The 18,359-nt window shown below is 38.4% G+C and overlaps 1 long non-coding RNA gene across 18 annotated transcripts; it reads left to right on the top strand.

The window, feature by feature from the left end:
- The first annotated feature begins 8,539 nt into the window (after positions 1-8,539).
- On the top strand, positions 8,540-17,302 carry LOC105060270 (uncharacterized). Of its 18 annotated transcripts, XR_012136237.1 has the most exons (5): positions 8,545-9,862; positions 9,948-10,029; positions 10,143-10,213; positions 11,568-11,748; positions 12,673-17,302. It is a non-coding gene; the product is annotated as an uncharacterized lncRNA (long non-coding RNA). The 18 variants fall into 18 exon arrangements; XR_012136238.1 differs by having other exon boundaries at positions 8,540-9,363; positions 9,625-10,029; positions 10,143-11,748; XR_012136240.1 differs by having other exon boundaries at positions 8,540-9,716; positions 10,143-11,748.
- Positions 17,303-18,359: the final 1,057 nt, after the last annotated feature.

The raw sequence follows: 18,359 nt of genomic DNA, 5'->3' as shown, positions 1-18,359 counted from the left end.
TCATGGCTCCATGGTTGAGCCCGAATCTTTTGGTGAATTAAATCAAAGCTAATTAACCAGTTGGTGTCTAAGTAAGTTTGATAGATTCGATCAAGTAGTTTTTAATTAGGAGCTATTCACCTAGATGCATCTATGGTGAGTTAAGGGCATATCCCTCCCACTGATCTCACTTACCTGACCAATATGGTAGATTATGTTTTGATTAGGTCATTAGTTGATTCGTGCAGATCTATATCATTAAGGTGAATCAGTGTGATTGATTTAGGTATCTTTAGACCAGCTTGTGTCTAATCCTTTACATGATTTGGTGAAGTCAGTGGGAGGATTTGCAGCTTGCAGGTCAACTTTTTCTCTTATTCTTAGATCAATGAAATTAAATTCTCTAAATTATTAGGTCCATAAAATGATAAAGTTATAAGATAACTTGATCATTGCCTCTCATTAAGGTACGTGATAATGAGTCCAATATTTTAAATAGGTATGGGAGGTGCCACATGCCTGGTATCTATTATATATTGAAATTATCATTCATCATATGACCATCATGATATACCTTCAGATCAATGCTCAGATTGGTCGAGCTACACTCGGATCTGAACATCTATTTGTTGGATACACTTGATGTGTCATGTTAATGGTTGGACCTAACTAAGATTTTCAGTGGAGGTGCCACATATCTGCTGAAGGAAAATCTGGGGCAAAACTTATTGCTCGAAGTTGTTTGGAGAAATAATTGGTTATGAACCTACCCATGGATGCACTAGGGTTGGCTGAGCCATACTCGGGTCCGAATGCAATCCGTGTGGATTCTAATATCCACTAAGAAATTAGTGTAATTCTTCGAATTAGAGGTAGAGGCTACCAATTCATAAAAATAGTAGGAGGACCTTTAGACTAAAGTCCATGTCTTCAGGATTAAAAATAATTCATATAGTAATAGGTTAATATTTTTTTCTTTCAGTTATGACCAACACACTATCTCTCCATACGCTGTTGGACAGTGACAGACTCATCAGATCTAACTTCGATAGCTGGTATCGAAAGTTGAAGATCGTCTTGGAGCACGAGAGGATTTTGTACGTCCTTACGGATCAGGCACCTGAAGAACCTGCAACCAATGCTCCTCGTGCCGTGAGAGACACTTACATGAAGTAGCTCAATAACCATACGACTGTGCGTTGCGTGATGAGAATAGCCATGAATAATGAACTTAGTCGTAAGTTCGAGGATGCACAGCCAGAGGAGATCATTCAAATTTTGAATGAGTCCTTGGCACCCCTGAGGATGCGGAGAGATACAAAACCTTCTGCATAGTTTTCAATGCTCGTATACGAGAGGGGACTTCAGTCATCGATCATGTATTGTACATGATTAAGCAGATTGAATACCTTAGCAAATTTGACTTTTCGTTGCATAAACAGTTGGTAAGGATGCTATCCTCAATTGGCTACCGAAATCTTACCTACCCTTTCTCAGTCATTATAGAATAACGAAGCCTGCGGTGAACTACCATAGTTTGCTAGGGTTACTGTAGACTTTTGAGAAAGATCACCAGCTCCAGAAGGAGCCAGTGAATTTAGTGGGAGGTTCATCTGCAGGACATCGATCCTTTAGGAGAGGAAAGAAAAAAAAGGTGCAAAAATTATGTGCTGTCGATCCCAAGTAGAGCGAACTATCAAAAGTTAACAAGAGCCAGGCAGAGTGCTTCTTCTGCAAGAAGCTGAGTCATTGAAAAAAGAATTATCCTGTTTACATAGCCACCCTTGATCCAAACATGCCTAAAAATAAGAGAAAGAAGCAAGCGGTTGTTTTACAAGGTACTTATATGATAACAACTTATAATTTCTCTATTTGTGATACTACTACTTGGGTATTGAATACCGAAAATCTTATTAATATATGTAATTCATTGCAGGGACTGCAGGTAAGTAGAAAGTTTCGAGAGGACGAGCGGTTCCTTAATGTTGGAGATAGAAGTCTTGTTTTAGTTCTGACCTTGGAAACTTTGCAGCTTGTCTTCGAGTCCAATAGTGTCATGTTAAATGATTATCATTATTGTCTCTTTTTTTTGATAAATGTCATCTCTGTAGACTTTTTGACCAAACTTGGTTATACGTTTATGATAAAAGATGATTTTTGTGATATTATTATGAATGATACTATAATTGTGTGTGGATAATTAAAATATGACATATACATAATATCACAGCTTGTTAGTATAATGTACACACCCAATAAACATCCTAAATTAGATAATGTCAGTGAATCCTATCTTTGGCATGGTAGGCTTGGTCATGTGAACAAGAATAGGATTGACAGGTTGATCAAGGAACGTGTTTTTGAGATAGATGATTGTGAATCATTATCTAGCTGTGAGTTTTGTCTACTTGGTAAGATGATTAAGTCACCTTTTAAAGAAAAAGGTGAAAGAGCTAGTGATGTCCTAGGTCTAATACATACTGATGTATGTGGGCTTATGAATATAAGTGTCAGAGGAGGATACTACTACTTCATTACGTTTACAGACGACCTATCGAGGTATGGGTATGTTTATCTTATGAAGCATAAGTCAGAATCATTTGAAATGTTCAAACGATTTCATACTGAAGTAGAAAAATAAATTGAGAAGAGTATTAAGATTCTTCGGCTAGATCGAGGAGGTGAATACCTCACCAGTGAGTTTCTGACATATCTGAAAGAGAATGAGATTCTCTTATAGTGGATCCCTCCTGGAACACCACAACATAACAGGGTATCGGAGAGAAAAAATCGAATCTTGTTAGACATGGTTAGATCCATGATGGACTTTGCGAGTCTGCCAATCTCCTTTTGGAGATATGCTCTAAAAACTGCCTGCTACATTCTGAATAAGGTGTCCAACAAGTCTGTCGATAAAATTCTATATGAGATATGGACTAGACGTAAGCTGGTACTCTCATACCTTAGGATCTGGGGGTGTCCAGCTTATGTCAAGCGTTTAAAGACAGATAAGCTTGGATCGAAGTCCGACAGATATTTGTTCATAAGGTACCAAAAGAAAACTAAAGGGTATTACTTCTACCTCACTGTAGAACAAAAGGTATTTATCAGCAGTTGGACAGTCTTTTTAGAAAAAGAATTTCTTGATGAAGGAGCTAATGCCTGTAAAATTGAACTTGATGAAGTTCATGAAGTAGAAAGACCGATACATACAGAATTGAATTTGATTGGTGAATCAAATTCAGAACCGGTAGAGACATCATTAAGGAGATCCGATAGAGTACCACATCAACCGAATAGATACTACGATTTTTTGATCCAAGATGGTGATCCCATCGAACTTGATGAGAATGATGAGGATCTGAGCACCTATATGGAGGCCATGCAAAGGTCTGACTCCTATAAATGACTCAAGGCCATGAAATCTGAGGTAGAGTCCATAGAGATCAATGGTGTATGAATACTAGTTGATCCGTCCGAAGGGATAAAATTCATAAGGTGTAAATAATTTTCAAGAGAAAAAAAGAAGCGGACATAAAGGTAGAGATCTATAAAGCCCGTCTAGTTGTCAAGGATTATCGTCATCATTATGGTATTGACTATGATGAGACATTTTCTCCTGTAGCAATGCTCAAGTCCATCCGGATTATACTTGCTATCGCTGCATACTTAGATTATGAGATCTAGCAGATGGATGTCAAAATCACTTTTCTTAACGGAGAGCTGAAAGAAGAGGTGTATATGATACAACCTGAAGGGTTCACATCCACAGATGAGTCAAAGGTGTGCAAGTTGAAAAGATCTATTTATGGACTTAAACAGACATCTAGGAGTTGGAATATGCATTTTGACAAGATGATCAAAACGTATGGCTTCGTTAGGAATGGAGAAGAGGCTTGCATCTACAAGTGGGCTTCCGATTCTATAGTCATCTTTCTTGTACTGTATGTGGATGACATACTATTATTAAGAAATGACAGTTTGACTTTGCAGAGTGTGAAGCTGTGGTTATCATTATAGTTCTCCATGAAGGACTTGAGAGAAGTATCTTACATCCTTGGGATAAAGATCTATAGGGATAGATCTAGAAGATTGCTTGGATTGTCCCAAACCACATACATCGACATCCTGTTGAAGTGGTTCAACATGGATAATTTCAAGAAAAGCTATCTTCTGATAGGCTATGAAGTTACTCTTTCCAAGAAGGATTGTCCGATAACTCCTGAGGAGAGAAAGCGCATAAGTAGAATATCATATACTTTGGCAGTGGGATCTATTATGTATGCTATGACATGTACGAGGTCGGATGTGGCATATTCACTAGGGGTAGTGAATAGATACCAGTCTGATCTGGATGAGAAGCATTGGAAGATTGTGAAAGTAATTCTTAAGTATTTAAGAAATACTAAAGATTAATGGCTTATCTATGGAGACACTGATATGAAACTTGTGAGATATACTGATTTCAGTTTTCACTCAGATTGTGATGACAGTAGAAGCATATCGGGCTACATATTTACTCTGTATGGAGGAGCTGTTTGCTGGAAGAGTTCCAAGCAATATACTGTGGCCGATTCTGTATGCAAAGCAAAATACATTGCTGCATTGGATGCTGCAAAGAAGGTGGTGTGGTTGCGAAAGTTCATCAGCAAGCTGAAAGTTACACCTTCCATTGATGGCCCTATATTGCTGTACTGTGATAGCTCCAGTGCCATAGCTCAGGCAAAAGAACCCAAGTCGCACTATCATACCAAGCATGTTCTGCGCCACTATCACCTGGTGCAAGAAATCATGAATCGAGGTGATGTTGAACTTTAAAAGATCGATGGAAAGGAGAACCTAACCGACCCCTTCACTAAAGCTCTCAGGATCAAAGAGTTCGATGATTTCAAATGAAAGATGGATATAAAATACTGTCCTGATTGACTTTAGTCCAAGTGAGAATTATTAAAAATTGTATCCTAAAATCAATCGTACGATGATTGAGTTAATCCTTGTATATGAATTATTGATTATTGAATAAAAATTATTCTGATATTTTTCATCACAAAGTAACATCTTCCTTGAGCTCTTATGTTGTGATGAAGTTCTTAGAACTATACTAGTATGCGATAAAGAGATGATTTATCGTATAATTCTTAAATATGTTCGCGATCAAATGATACGTCATTACAAGACGATGACGTTTATCGAGTAAAGATCGTTGTGTGCCATATGAGTTAGTTGTCCTTTTAACCAAGGAGTGTAGTGACACTGGTATGGCATACATATGAGATGTAGGGATGTATCATCACTGAACAAGTGACTCATCTGTCGAGCATTCTGCTGTCAAGAGTTGCTCGCAAAACATATGGATATAAGTGTCTTTCAAATCTGAGATCACCATAGTGACTTACAAACAACTCACTGTGCTTTGGTGCTGGACTATCTGGATTTCTAATGCAGTGACGGAAGACTACTGGGTACAGTCAAGTATTTATGAAGTCTGTATATGGATCAAGATGAAATTGATCTCTCCAGATTATTGAAGTTGATATATCACTGTATTTCAATTTAGCAAAGCTTTGGTCAGACTAATCTATGGATAGATTTGAAAGGTTGAAATACAATACGGATGAAGCAATCTCGATTGACAGTTAACCTGAGACCATCCTAGAGCATTCAGGATCAAAAGGATGAATTATGCGGTAACCATGTGTATGAGTTCTGAAATATTTTTTTACAATAATTCAACCTATCTGGACATCAGAAATCATTGCTAGATGGTATCTCGATTAGTGCAGAAATTAGTTCCTGTGCTACTGGCTTAGTGTTTGAACCTATGGAGTCATGCACACAAGTTAGACAAAGTAGAAAAAAATTTATCTATGTTTATATGTTCAATTTGAAAGTACTTGACTTGATTAAACATATAAGCTAACTTGATTGAAAATTAAGTTATGGGTCAAACGAGATTGAAGAGTTGACTATATCTAGCTAGCACTACACATAAGGTTCAGGTTCGATCCCGAAGATAAATAATTTCTGATTTATGATTCATAGAGCATATGAAAGATTGAATTTAAGTACTGATTAATTTTAAATTAAATTTTAATTAATTAGCCTTAATTGGATCTAAAATTTAAGTTAGACTTGGTATAAAAGTCCTAAAGAGTTTGGGATTGACAGCCTTTTGAAATTATTTCGAACCAGCTTTGAATTGGATTCGAATCAGATCCATTTTTGATGAGATATGACTATTCCCACTTGCACTAGGATTCTCCTCTATTATGGGCTGACCAACACGTAGAGCTTTGCTCATTTGGGGCATCCCATGTGGGTATGAAAGTGGGTGCAAATTGGTTGTCATATGTGATGGCAATTGTATCTCATGTAGGAATCTTTTTTTCATGAGTATTGGACTGATTCAAATCAGATTTGAGTTAAAACTCCTATACTTATTAGGTCATGAAAATTATCTATAAATAGAGAGGGTCTCTACTTATGGATGTATAGTAAACAAATCAGATCGAGAGAAGAGAGAAAGAGAGAGAGGTATGAGAAGAGAGAAAGATCCCTTCTTCTCCCTTGCCCTCTCCTCTTATTGCCACCCCTCTTTCCTTGGGTGTGGATCCATCTTGGGCATCCTATCTGCTGGTGTGAGGTGTCACACCAACACATCTCATCCCTCGATTGATTGAGTTGCAAAGATAATTAGATTGGAGTTCATCTTGCTTTTCTGCGGCGTCTGACGTGCATGCGAAGTAGAGAATCTACACATCCAGACCTCCGTGAAGGTTTATATCAGATAATTTGAGATTTGGTCTCTGGTTTCACTGCTAATCAGGTAAGAATTTGATTTTTAATCATGTAGATGAATTAAAAAAAATTATAGACGCAACCTGGGCTTTCCGAGGAGAAACAGTTTCTTTCCCTTCCGATCACACGTCTTCTTCAGTAAGGAGAGGCTTCGTGTTTTGTTGTATCCCCCGCACTACAGCTGACAGAGCCTGTACTTATTGAACAAGGCTATTATATTGATCGTGAAAAATGGCTGGTATCGGGAGTGCTACTGGGATGCTGGTGAGATAGTAGAGGATTCTTTTCTCCTGCCGACCATTGGAACGTTGTGACGCATTCGATGCTCCTTTGCGCATCCTCATGATGATTGACGACTAGTGACAAGCTTCCTCTCCTCTTGAAATAGGATCTCAGGACGAGTTTTGAAGTAGGATCTCAAGGCTAGTCGAAGAGGGCCCTCCTTCTAGCGCCAAATATTGCTGCCGATCTTCCCATCTGAGGTCGGGTGCCGAAGTAGCCATGGCCGACATAGATCCGTTGTTGAAGTTTCGCTCGAATACCTGTAAAACAAATCCACAACGGGGGGTGGGCTCTGGTATAGACCGTCCGACACTCATGTTCGGAGATAGAGAATGATGAGAAGAGAGAATTAGGAGTCAATTAATTGCATACCTTTGGAGGATCCTGGAGCTTTTAATTTATGAGAGAGGAGTTTGAGGCGTATTCAACTCAAAGTTGTGATGATTTCTGGATTTATCGGATGGATAGATTCGGATGAGGAGTTTCTTTTTTATGAGAGATTCGATCACAAAGGAGTTCTACTTTATCTGGACTTTCTAAATTTGGAGAAGAAGAGTCAGTAGACAGATGTAATAGTTCTGCAAGGACCGACCTAGTAGATCTTCTTAGGCAACAGCGGACCTAATAGGTCTTCCTCGGCAACAACCGACCTATTAGGTTGCCAAAGTCGAGGAATGTATGATCTTGTTGTTTGAAGTTGATCGATTTGAAGTGGGTCGTCTGTCGAGGTAAAAAAAGATCAGATTGAGGCAGAAGACCTGCTGCTAGTCTAATAAATTATATTAGGCGATCATCATGTCTGTCCAATCCAGCAAATGCCATCTCTTATAGCTTAGCTATAAGTTGTTCGGCGGTGATGAGATTGTTTAGACTGAGGCCGAGGTGCAGATCTACAACAGATCCAAATAAAGATACACTTAAGTGTATCTCTCTCTCTTTATATATATATATATATATATATATATATATATATATATATATATATATATATATATATTACTCATGAAATTATGTATCATCTCAAGTTCATACCAATCAAAATTTTGCAATTCATTCATGCATTGGATCTCTCCCAACAAGCATCGCTAAATATTACTTGCAAATTTAGATATGGGACATCACTCAAAAGGGACGTATGCACCGCTAAATAGGGGCATCCAAGTAATATGAACAATGAGCTACGCTCGTAGGGAAGCACCAGAGGTTTCAAGGCACGTACGAGGTTGTTGCCCGGTTCAGAAAAACTACGGGAAAAAAAAAATTGCAATTCATTCGCGCACGCCATCTTTCATGACAGGACTTGGATAGTTTGCATTTAGAGGCGCTGCCCACATACGAGGCATCTCTATCGTGCATGGGCCACGCCCAACCTTGGACGTCACGGAATCAACGATCATCTACTTACTGAACCAGCAATTACGTCCTATTTTTAACGATATCTCAAGTCCTGGCCAAGGAGATATCATATTAAAATGGAATCCAACCAACCTCCGCCATAAAATAAGCTCAGCCGCATCGGCATTCGTCATGCTGAGCTCATAGCTCGAGCGCTACTCGACCATCCCATGTTGTCAACCTCTCCTGTCTCCTCCCCTCATTCTTCCCCGATCTGGCCTTCCTCCTCCCTTTCTCTGTCTTTGGGGTGAATCAATCGTCATATTCCTTAGAGTAAGCGATCTGAACTCCCTCTCTGAATCAAATCTCCTCTCTCTCGATCTATTGGTTTTTTCCTCAGTGATTTCTGGACGCAGCGGTTTATCGATCTCTTCCTGGCCTTGTGTGTTTGGTGGTCTGGACTCTGGTGGGTGGGTTGTCACGTCAAGAAAGCAAGAAAAAGGAACGAGTCGAGGGCGCAAAGCGGGAATCGGTCGATAAACCTCTGCATCCGGCTCTCACATCCCCCGCACTGCCAACGCCCAATCTCCCTTCTATCCTTTCTTTTGTTATTAGGGCTTCGTTTCTTGTGGCCTTCCTCTGGAATCTAGTTTGGTGATCTCGTCTTTCCTTGTCGAAATAAAACAAGTTTGGGTTGGTCAAGCTAGATCGATCGGCTGATTGATTGATTACCATTCAGATCATCAAGTACATAAACGAAAACTATTCGGCTGACATGATTTGGGTACAGATACAACTCCGATAACATTGGATCTGACATCTCGAGTGGTGAAAGGCTATAATTTATAAGAAGATGGATGGTACGAATGCTTATTCGCAAGTTAATGTTATGGGTAAGATGTTTGCGGTGTATGATTACAGATTCAAAAGGGTCAAGAATGCCATGGTAAACTTCTGTCTAGTATCATGGTATGTTGTCCTGTTTGGAAATTCATGTTCTCTTAAGTCCTTATCGAGAAGAAAAAAAAAAGAGAGAGAGATTTTGATTTTTTTTCCTTCTTATTTTTCTTGTTACTTTTTGTTTTGTTTGTTTGTCTGTCATCCATGATCGGCAAGAGTAAGGGATCTCCTTGACAAAATGATTTTCTGTCATGTTTTTTTTTTTATGGTGACATATCTACTGTGTCTGCTGGGTATAGATGCAATGTACCTAATCAATTGGTGGTTCAGGTGATTCAGAGATGCGGCATATTTATGACTGCTACTTACTGTCATTGTTTCTTCCAATGAATTTATTATAAAATGTGAGCTGATTTGGACAGGTATGACAATTGTGGATCATTATGTTCTCAATCGAAACATCTTTTGCAATTTGGGAATTGAAGAACTCAACCACATTATTTCCTAGAGTTCCTTCATACCATTAGACTGCTAGCCAGATCTCATATTTATAGATTTATACTACTTGGTACATAAGCATATTTAGTTAGTCTTACGCTTTGTATTTGGGTTCACCTTATTATTATCTTATTAGCTCAACATGATTGACATAGGTATAATCATCACCGGACTATATTGGATAAGTGCTAGAGATGAAGCCCCTAAAACCATACATAACAACATTCAGGGATGCAGGTATATATTTTAAATGTTTATATGTCTTTCAGAAGGCATCAAAGTACACATCGTATATACATGATCTCCAAGAAGTGAGTTACATATGTATATTTTTTGTTCAAGAGTAGCAGGGATCTGTTGCTTCACACATCTGCTTCAAAATCTCCCTGGAAACTCATCCCTGCACCTGCAGCCTCTTCTGGTAACTACAGCCTATTCATCATGTTATATTAGTGGATAATAGGGATAGGAAACAAGTTCTCCTAGCATTTATAAATTAAAAAACCCAATGTTTTGGGTACTGAAACATACAGGGTGGTATGGGACATACCACATTGACCTGGTATGTTACCAATATCAGTACGGATTTGGGGTTATACCCCATTACACACACATGCTACAAGTGCTTTGCTGACTTCAACATTGTACAATTTGTCAGTATTGGGGATGTACTGTATCATATTGGACTACACCTGTAACGTACGGTTACTCAACCTAGTGCTAAAACTTAAGTTGTTGAAAGAAGCTATATACAAATGAAGAAGGATAAGCCAGTTCCATTGTGTTATAAGCCATCCTTTTCTTCTGTAGTATATCTTATGTTTTGACACAATGACATGGCATTTGTTGTTTTGGGTTAGCCACCTAAGAGCTAACATCTCTACCAGGCTTGAGCATGCAGTATTTGTATTTTCCTTGGATGCCTTCATTTGCCATCAATTCATCTCATCCTAGAAATTGGTTCATATTGGTATTGGAAACTTGCCAGCCCTTGCTATCTCAGGTGAAGTAAAGCAGCATGTCCTCAGACATCAACTGATGCTCAACATATTGGACTTGATTTTTTTTTCTTATTTTTCAGTAAACAATCTTAATGGGTATTTAAATATTGAATGTCAAAGCTGATGTCTTAAAGTAGTAGTTAATCCCAGTTTCTATATATCAGCCAAGAACTAGGACTCTCTTGCTGCTTACCAAATTGTCCCAGTTTTCCATCTTGACTGAGATAAACTGAGATCTTGGTACATCTTGGTTCCAGCCACCCAGTGAGATGAACGAAATGCATTTTAGAAACCTTGTCAATTAACTCTTCATTTTATAAATGTTGTTGTCTTATTCAGATGCTTTACCTAAGAGATTGCTGTATGCTTCCCTGTTTACATGCATTAATTTTCTTACTTGACCAGCAGTTTAATGTGTTGTAGCTTTTTCATTTTGTCCTTTGCAAACTAAGCATTTACGCTTATTTCTAAGATGACAATCTAGTATATGGCATTGGTGAAGAAATCCATACTCAGAATATTTTCTCTGATCTTTACATTAACTGGGTGTGGCTAATAGTTTAAATGTCTAATTTTTGTGGCTTGGTTGTCTATCTACCACCTTTCATGTTTGTCACTTTTAGTTGAAATTCAATGCCAAGATTTGATTTGTTTATCTCCATAATAGAAAATATTTCAGGTTTGCTTTGAGGAAGGCTGTATATCTTGTTCAAAGTGATGTATTTGAAGGTCGGTTTCTTGAAACAACCAGATTTGTGATCTAAAACCTTTTAGTTTGCAGGTTGAGAGCTTTCTGAATCTTCTATGCTTGCCTGGCTCTAAGAGAATCTCTTATCTGTCTCTAAGGGAACCTCTTATCTGTCATGATTCTAACAAAACATTTGGCTCCCATGAGCTTGATGTATATCTTATGTTATACATCAACATATGCTCTTAAATTGGTTTGAATCATCAGGTAAATCATTCCTTATTTGCTTTTACTCAGGTTTTATCATGCATATTTACATACAATGCTAAGAAACTCATATAAATGGGCAAATGGAGTTTTAGAATGTCTGTATTGTATAATGAGAATAATTTAGTCGGTGTTATTAATCATTTGATTGATTGTCAACTGATTCAAATTCTAAGTAGTAAGAAAGAGAAAATTTATAAAGAACCATGAAAAATAGATCTTTTCATGTGGAAAGAGTTTTAATCAGATGGAGGTTTTTGTCTAAATGATGTAGTCAAAATCTTGTATATATCATTTCCAAACCCTGTGAAGGGAACATGTGCAAATGGATTTTTTAATTGACTTTTGCAAGGATTAGAGATTAGAGTAGTAGTATTTTAACTTTTCTATGTTAAATGGGCATGTAGTTCTCAACTTCTTCTTTCAATGCTTTCCTTTGCCATTCCTGCTTTGTTTTTGCTTCTGTGCTGAAAGTTTCACTTGTACTTTTAAGTTAAATGCATGCAAATCATTTTACTTTTTGCACGGGACATTCCTTGCTCACACGAATAAATGTTTGCAAGTTCTTTGTTCTTATACTTATTGCTTGAATCTCTTAAAAAATTGTTAGCTTGTAATTTCCAGACATAGGTCATATCTCATTGATTTGTGCATAAGCCTGGTTGCAAAGAAGCTGGAAATGATATTTAATTATCTCGCATATAATTGATTTCATCATGAAAAAGTAGCTCCAGTCATTTTGATGATCCATCTTTTGATATTGTATTGCCCATCATCATAATTATACTTTTCTTTTTAAAGTTTTATTATCATAATGCTATGATATACCCTTATCTCAGCTGTGACTATCTTATACACATATAGAATGTACTTTTCTTTTGGAGACAAAAACATAGTGTTTAATCTATATATAAACATTTGCAGCATGTGATGTACATTGGTGGACTCTTATGCAACGTCTCGGGGGAGACTGTCAGATATATAAACTTTCCTTTAACTTGTTTGGAATCTTTATAGCTCAAGTTTGCGCCTGCCTTGTAGCACTATGTAAAACACCTGTGGTCAATGTATGTTATGCTTAATGCTGCCTTATTATTTTATATGTCCAATATTTCATATACTTCTTGGGATACAACCACCATGTTTTTTTTTTTTATAGTCATATTTTTCTATTTTGATAAGCACTCCAGTTTTATCCCTACCTGCAGAAGTTTCATATTCTCATTGGTACTTGCTTTTTGGCTCCAGGCTATGGACTATTGTTGCCTCAATAGCATCCAGCATATAAGATATTAGTAGCATGAACTGCAAATAGACTTTCACATTTGAACTATCTTGCCCAAGGGTCTTCTTGTATCTTTTGAACAAAAAGAAAGACCAAGTAATCAAACTATAAGACAGTAAGCCATGCAGCTGAATTAGCCACAAGGTGATCTTATTAGCGATGTGGTTGCCTCTTGTTTGTTGGGGGACAAAAATGTTGGGAAATGATTGGAATAGTAGCATTAGGATTGCATGCCAAGACCTTGTTATATAACCTTGCACCCCATAGGTAGGTGCCTCTTTTGCATTATATGATTCATATTGTTGAGTTGTTGTCCAACTAATTGTAGATGGCAAGGTTTGGTGTATTAGTCAGTACCAGGGTGTATCGACCGTACCAGTACCGAATTGGTATACAATACAAAGGGCCTATCGACACTCCATATGCTAAATTAGGTACTGTACCAAGCATACTGATACTATAATAGAATGTTACCAGTGTAGGATCCGGTACCGAGATAATGAGCCTTGGTAGATGGTACCATTGTTAGTTAGTATTCTAGATTTGGAGGATCAAAACAATATCTTTGGTGTTTCAAATAAGTATTCGTCAAAGCAAACTTTTTGCTGCTTTCATAACTAAGGTGGCTGGTTAGTTGGAATGATGCGATGTGCATAAAAAGTCACCAGTTCAAAACTTCTCTTTTGTTAGATTTTGGTTGAGCTCAATAAAGTTCTCACCGCAAACCAAGCCAACTATGGTTTGTCATTGGTGTGATCGATGTAGCCCTGGTATCATGGCATCAATGCACTTCATGTTGATCTGTATCGTATTTGGGTAGATAGATAATCAATTTCTGGCTCACAGGATCTAGAAGAGTTGTCTTTTGTTGGTGTCTTCCATGTCAACACTTGGGTCCCAGGACTCTCTCAAACCTGTCATCCAGAAATTCAGTTGCATACATGCCCAAAAGCACAAGTCAAATCTATGAATGGAATTGGGCCTACCCAAGTGTTGCATCTGTTGAAATCATTCTTTGAGGCCTAAACAACCACTGCAGAGCATGTCTTACAGATGTGGACAGGGATGAACCTGGCAGGTAAGCAATCCACACCAAAACTTGGGTTCCTTATTGCCATTTCCTTGGCATAAGATAGGGAGCTGAGAATTGGGTGAAATAGAAGGCTTTTCCATCATTGCTGGAATTCCAACTCAAGGAGCTCCGTTATATCTTCCCTTTCCATTTCACTTAAGAGATCTCTCTTAGATAGCAAGGACACTGTCTGAGAGGTAATGCTGAAACCATCATTTCTGAGAAAAATCTGTTCTTTCTCCAGCTCTTTGGAGTTCTAAGCAACCAGTTTGTTTTCCCTGGCTGGCTGGACATAATTGTTTTCTTGGCTTTTGTTGAGCCATCATTGTGGATAGGGGACCCCGAGCTCATAGTCGGAAGAGGAGGAGCTGTTGGTCCCGACCCAGCAAGAAGTATTGTCCGTTTTGGCCATGCAGGCCACACGGCTTTGTCCCTCTAGGCCTTCGGCCCAAAAGGCACCTCTTGAGAGAAGGGCGAACTCCAATCCTATATAAGGCGGTCCTGACTCACAGCCGATGTGGGACTAAAGTCCTCCCCCCCCCCAGTCAGAGGGACACCGTCTATCGAAGGGCCCCTTGGTGGGTACTAGTGTTGAGCCATCGTTGTGGACAGGGGACCCCAAGCTCACAGTCGAAAGAGGAAAAACCGTTGATTCCGACCCCACAAAAAGTATTGTCCGCTTTGGCCACGCAGGCCGCATAGCTTTGCCCCTTTAGGCCTTCGGCCCAAAAGATACCTCTTGAGGGAAGGGCAGACTCCAATCCTATATAAGGCGGTGTACCCTTGACTCACTGCCGATATGGGACTAAAGTCCAGTCCCCAAACACCCCCCACCCCGCACCCCCTCCCCCTCCCCCTCAATTGCTTTGATACTGCCATGTGTTTTACGGCATGCTTGGAACCCACTACTTAGGGCTCGTTCTTTTGTGGGTAAATATCATGGGAAAGTTGGTCAACTTTCCTATTGACCAACTTACTCATGTTCTCACAGATTTCAAGATGGGTAAATTATTTTCCATGGGTGACATTTCCCCATGAAATAGGAGAAAAATTTTACCCATCCAGGGGATGGCTAAATGATTTTCCCATCAACCGGTAAAGTGATCTCTTAATTTTATTCCTAAAATATCCTTTTTCTCGTTTCCGATGCCTCTATCGTTAATGCCTAATAACTCAGACTAATAAAATATATCTTTATTAGAAGTTGATAATTTTATTATGTTAGGATAATTTAGTATAGACTAAAAGCTTAGTTTGGTACAAAAAAAATTACTTAGTTTGGTACAAAAAAAATTAAGCTTTATAAATAAATCATCAAATTTGATCCAAGAAGCATAAAGGGTATTATGGGAAATATGGATAAAGTTTAGCAACTTACCCGGGAAAGTAATAATGCAAAAGAACATGGGTAATAGATTTCAAAGCCACTTTCCCATGTATAAAAGAACATAGGTAAGTTATTTTCTTGTCTAAATGTTACCTGGGAAATACTTACCCAGAAAAATATAGTTTCATGGGTAAATTTTTTACCTACAAAAGAACGGGCCCTTAGGGGCAACACTGCTGGAATTTGAGTTGACGAAGTCACACTTGAACTGTTTTGCTATGAGGGTGGCCTGCTGTACAATCATAACCCGAATTGGCATGTGTTAGCCAGAGAAACATGGTGCTGCAGAGGTGGTCCTGTGTTATGCATTTGAGGTCTGAAGCGATTTTACTATACTATCGCATATCATTAATCTTTCACAGAGAATTTCTGCTGTTGTTTCAAGATTACTAGAGATTGTGGAGGAATGATGAATGTTTTAGCAACGCAATGGTTGGCAAAACTCAAGAAGTTGGCAGACAAAAGTTTTTTTAAAAGGCTTCTTTCCTGTAAGCAACTCTTAGTCTCTTACTTTTTGAAAACGAATGTAAGATGGGACTGTTAGATTAAACCTTCTGAAAATAGGACTTACTATCTCTGTTTAGCACTGATTGATCTAAGTTTTGCTTGAGCCTAACACAAGTTCAGCATTAACAACGCATTGACCACATGCAATCACCAGCACAAGTTGGGGGGAAACCCTAGTTTGTTTGAGGACGAACTTATAGCTTTCCCAGGGTCATGAACATGTCTAGGTTTTTCTCCCGTTTATCCTTTTTCATATCAAGTTCATTTCTACTTGTATTACTGATTTATGGTTTTATAATTTTTGGGAAGATACGACATAGTTTCTCATCATTTCCCCTCTTGTGATTGTGGTGCAATGTGTAATTTATATTCCAACAAATCCAAATCTTGCTTTTCATTGTGTATGCAGGCTGTCTGCCTGTTTCTTACCACTGATCTGGAGAGTTTATGCCGCTAATTTCTTCCATGGATATGTAAACCAGGCCGCATACATAATCCTCCGATATTATGTGTAGTGGGAGATAAGTATCTCTTGTTTTCCTACTTTTGACTGATTTGGAATATCGGTTTTAACGTCTGCTTGTTGGTTTTGAAGTTCATTTTCTGGGTACATGTGCAAATTTTTGATTGTGATAACAGAAATTGTTTGCTATCGGTTGCATTCTAGAGTGTTAAATTATAGCCTATAATAATATGGATAGTGAAATTATGTTTCCAACGGATCAATTGTCAGCTTTTATGTCAATTTGCTCATTAGTATAGGCACGGCATATTCATTTCTTGGATGCAAAAATTTTAGTGATGACACGATATTTTTCACATGTAACCATGAATCTTGATTTTGGTGGAGCAATTCCAATTCATTGCGATGCAACTTTTTGCCCACTCTTACCCATTTGCCTTCTGTACTTTCATCGGTGCCTTGCGGAATCATGCTATACTAATACAAGGCTACGACATTGTTGGTCCCGTGATGCAAATGAAAAGAAGGAAACCATGTTTACCGGAAGACAAACGGTGCTGCAAAATGGATTGCGGCCTTCGTTGTTAGGCACTCAAAGATGGTGGTCTTGATTGAGCTGGAGTCTACTTCGACAGGCTTTTGGGATGTTGTACTCTTTGATTTTTTTTGTTGTATTCATGCTCGTGTAGTGTCTACGGGGAACCAAAGGGTTGAGAAATGAAAGAAAAAGGTCAGGTTAAGAAAAGAACCTGGAATATCCATCGGAGGTGGGTGGTTATGTGATCGTGCATTTGAGTTTAAATGGATGGTTGTGATGTGAGCTTAAAAGAATTTTCCAAATATGAGTTCCAAATCCAGTCATGTTCAGAAACTCGTTAAACAATGCATCAACTACGGAAGTACAGCATCAATTTATGCATTATGGGAACTAAAATTATATTCAGCTATTTGCACTCGGAAGTTAACCACTAAAATTCACACACTGCAGAGCAGACATGATTCTGCTCTCCACGCCGATGGCGTCCTTATTTCTGTTCTCTGACTCTAATGGATATACTTATACAAGATCCATAAAATATATTTGATCCGTGAAAAAAAAAAACACCCAAAAAAACCTAGACTTCTAAACAACACAAGGACCAAAAAAAAATTTGGTAGTGGTTTGCCCCCTAAGAGTCCAATTATACGTGAAATGGACATTATCTTTCACAATACAAACTTCTACCCGAAGGCGAAGAATTATTATAATTTTAAAGCCGAATAATCTTTTTTTAAGCCAATTAATGCAGCATGCTACCCTACATCCATGTCCATGGTGCACCCATCCTGGAACATGGACACCACTCGGATAACCATTGTGTTTTTATCAATCACTTACATGGCAAATCACGCACATCAAATGCGAGTGGAAACTTATTTGAGAAGCTGGCCGACTGGCTGGGGAATAGATGATCCACGATCTGGAAATATACAACAGCCATCATCAAGATCAGTCTTAGCAAAGCATGATGCAACCATAGCAAGCATGATGTGGCCTACTGTGATTTTAAAGATTTAAGGGGCACGCCTCTAATAAATTCTACGGTTCAGGAAAATGAAGATCGTCAACATTCCATCAAAAGCACCAAGTATCTGTGGATATTTCTCCCCAGTAGCAGACCTTTACCACCAGTCATCAATGAAACTCCTCTTTGCAGACATAGGACAAAGTGTTAGTTTCATCTTAGGTCCACTATTCACTTGATGCAGTTAAAAGGAAAAAATCAACACCAGTTACCAAAGAGGGTTCACGCAATCAGCCCTGATATCAGAAACTGATGGAGTTGTCCAGGAAGACCGAACTTTCCCGAGAGTATATGAAACGTGCTGCAAAAATAAGAAAGTAAAAATTAAAAAA

The sequence above is a fragment of the Elaeis guineensis genome, chromosome 1 (assembly GCF_000442705.2).
Source record: "Elaeis guineensis isolate ETL-2024a chromosome 1, EG11, whole genome shotgun sequence".
Classification (NCBI taxonomy): domain Eukaryota; kingdom Viridiplantae; phylum Streptophyta; class Magnoliopsida; order Arecales; family Arecaceae; genus Elaeis; species Elaeis guineensis.
Note: the sequence above shows the minus strand (reverse complement) of the source record. Positions and strands in the feature narration are given on the sequence as shown.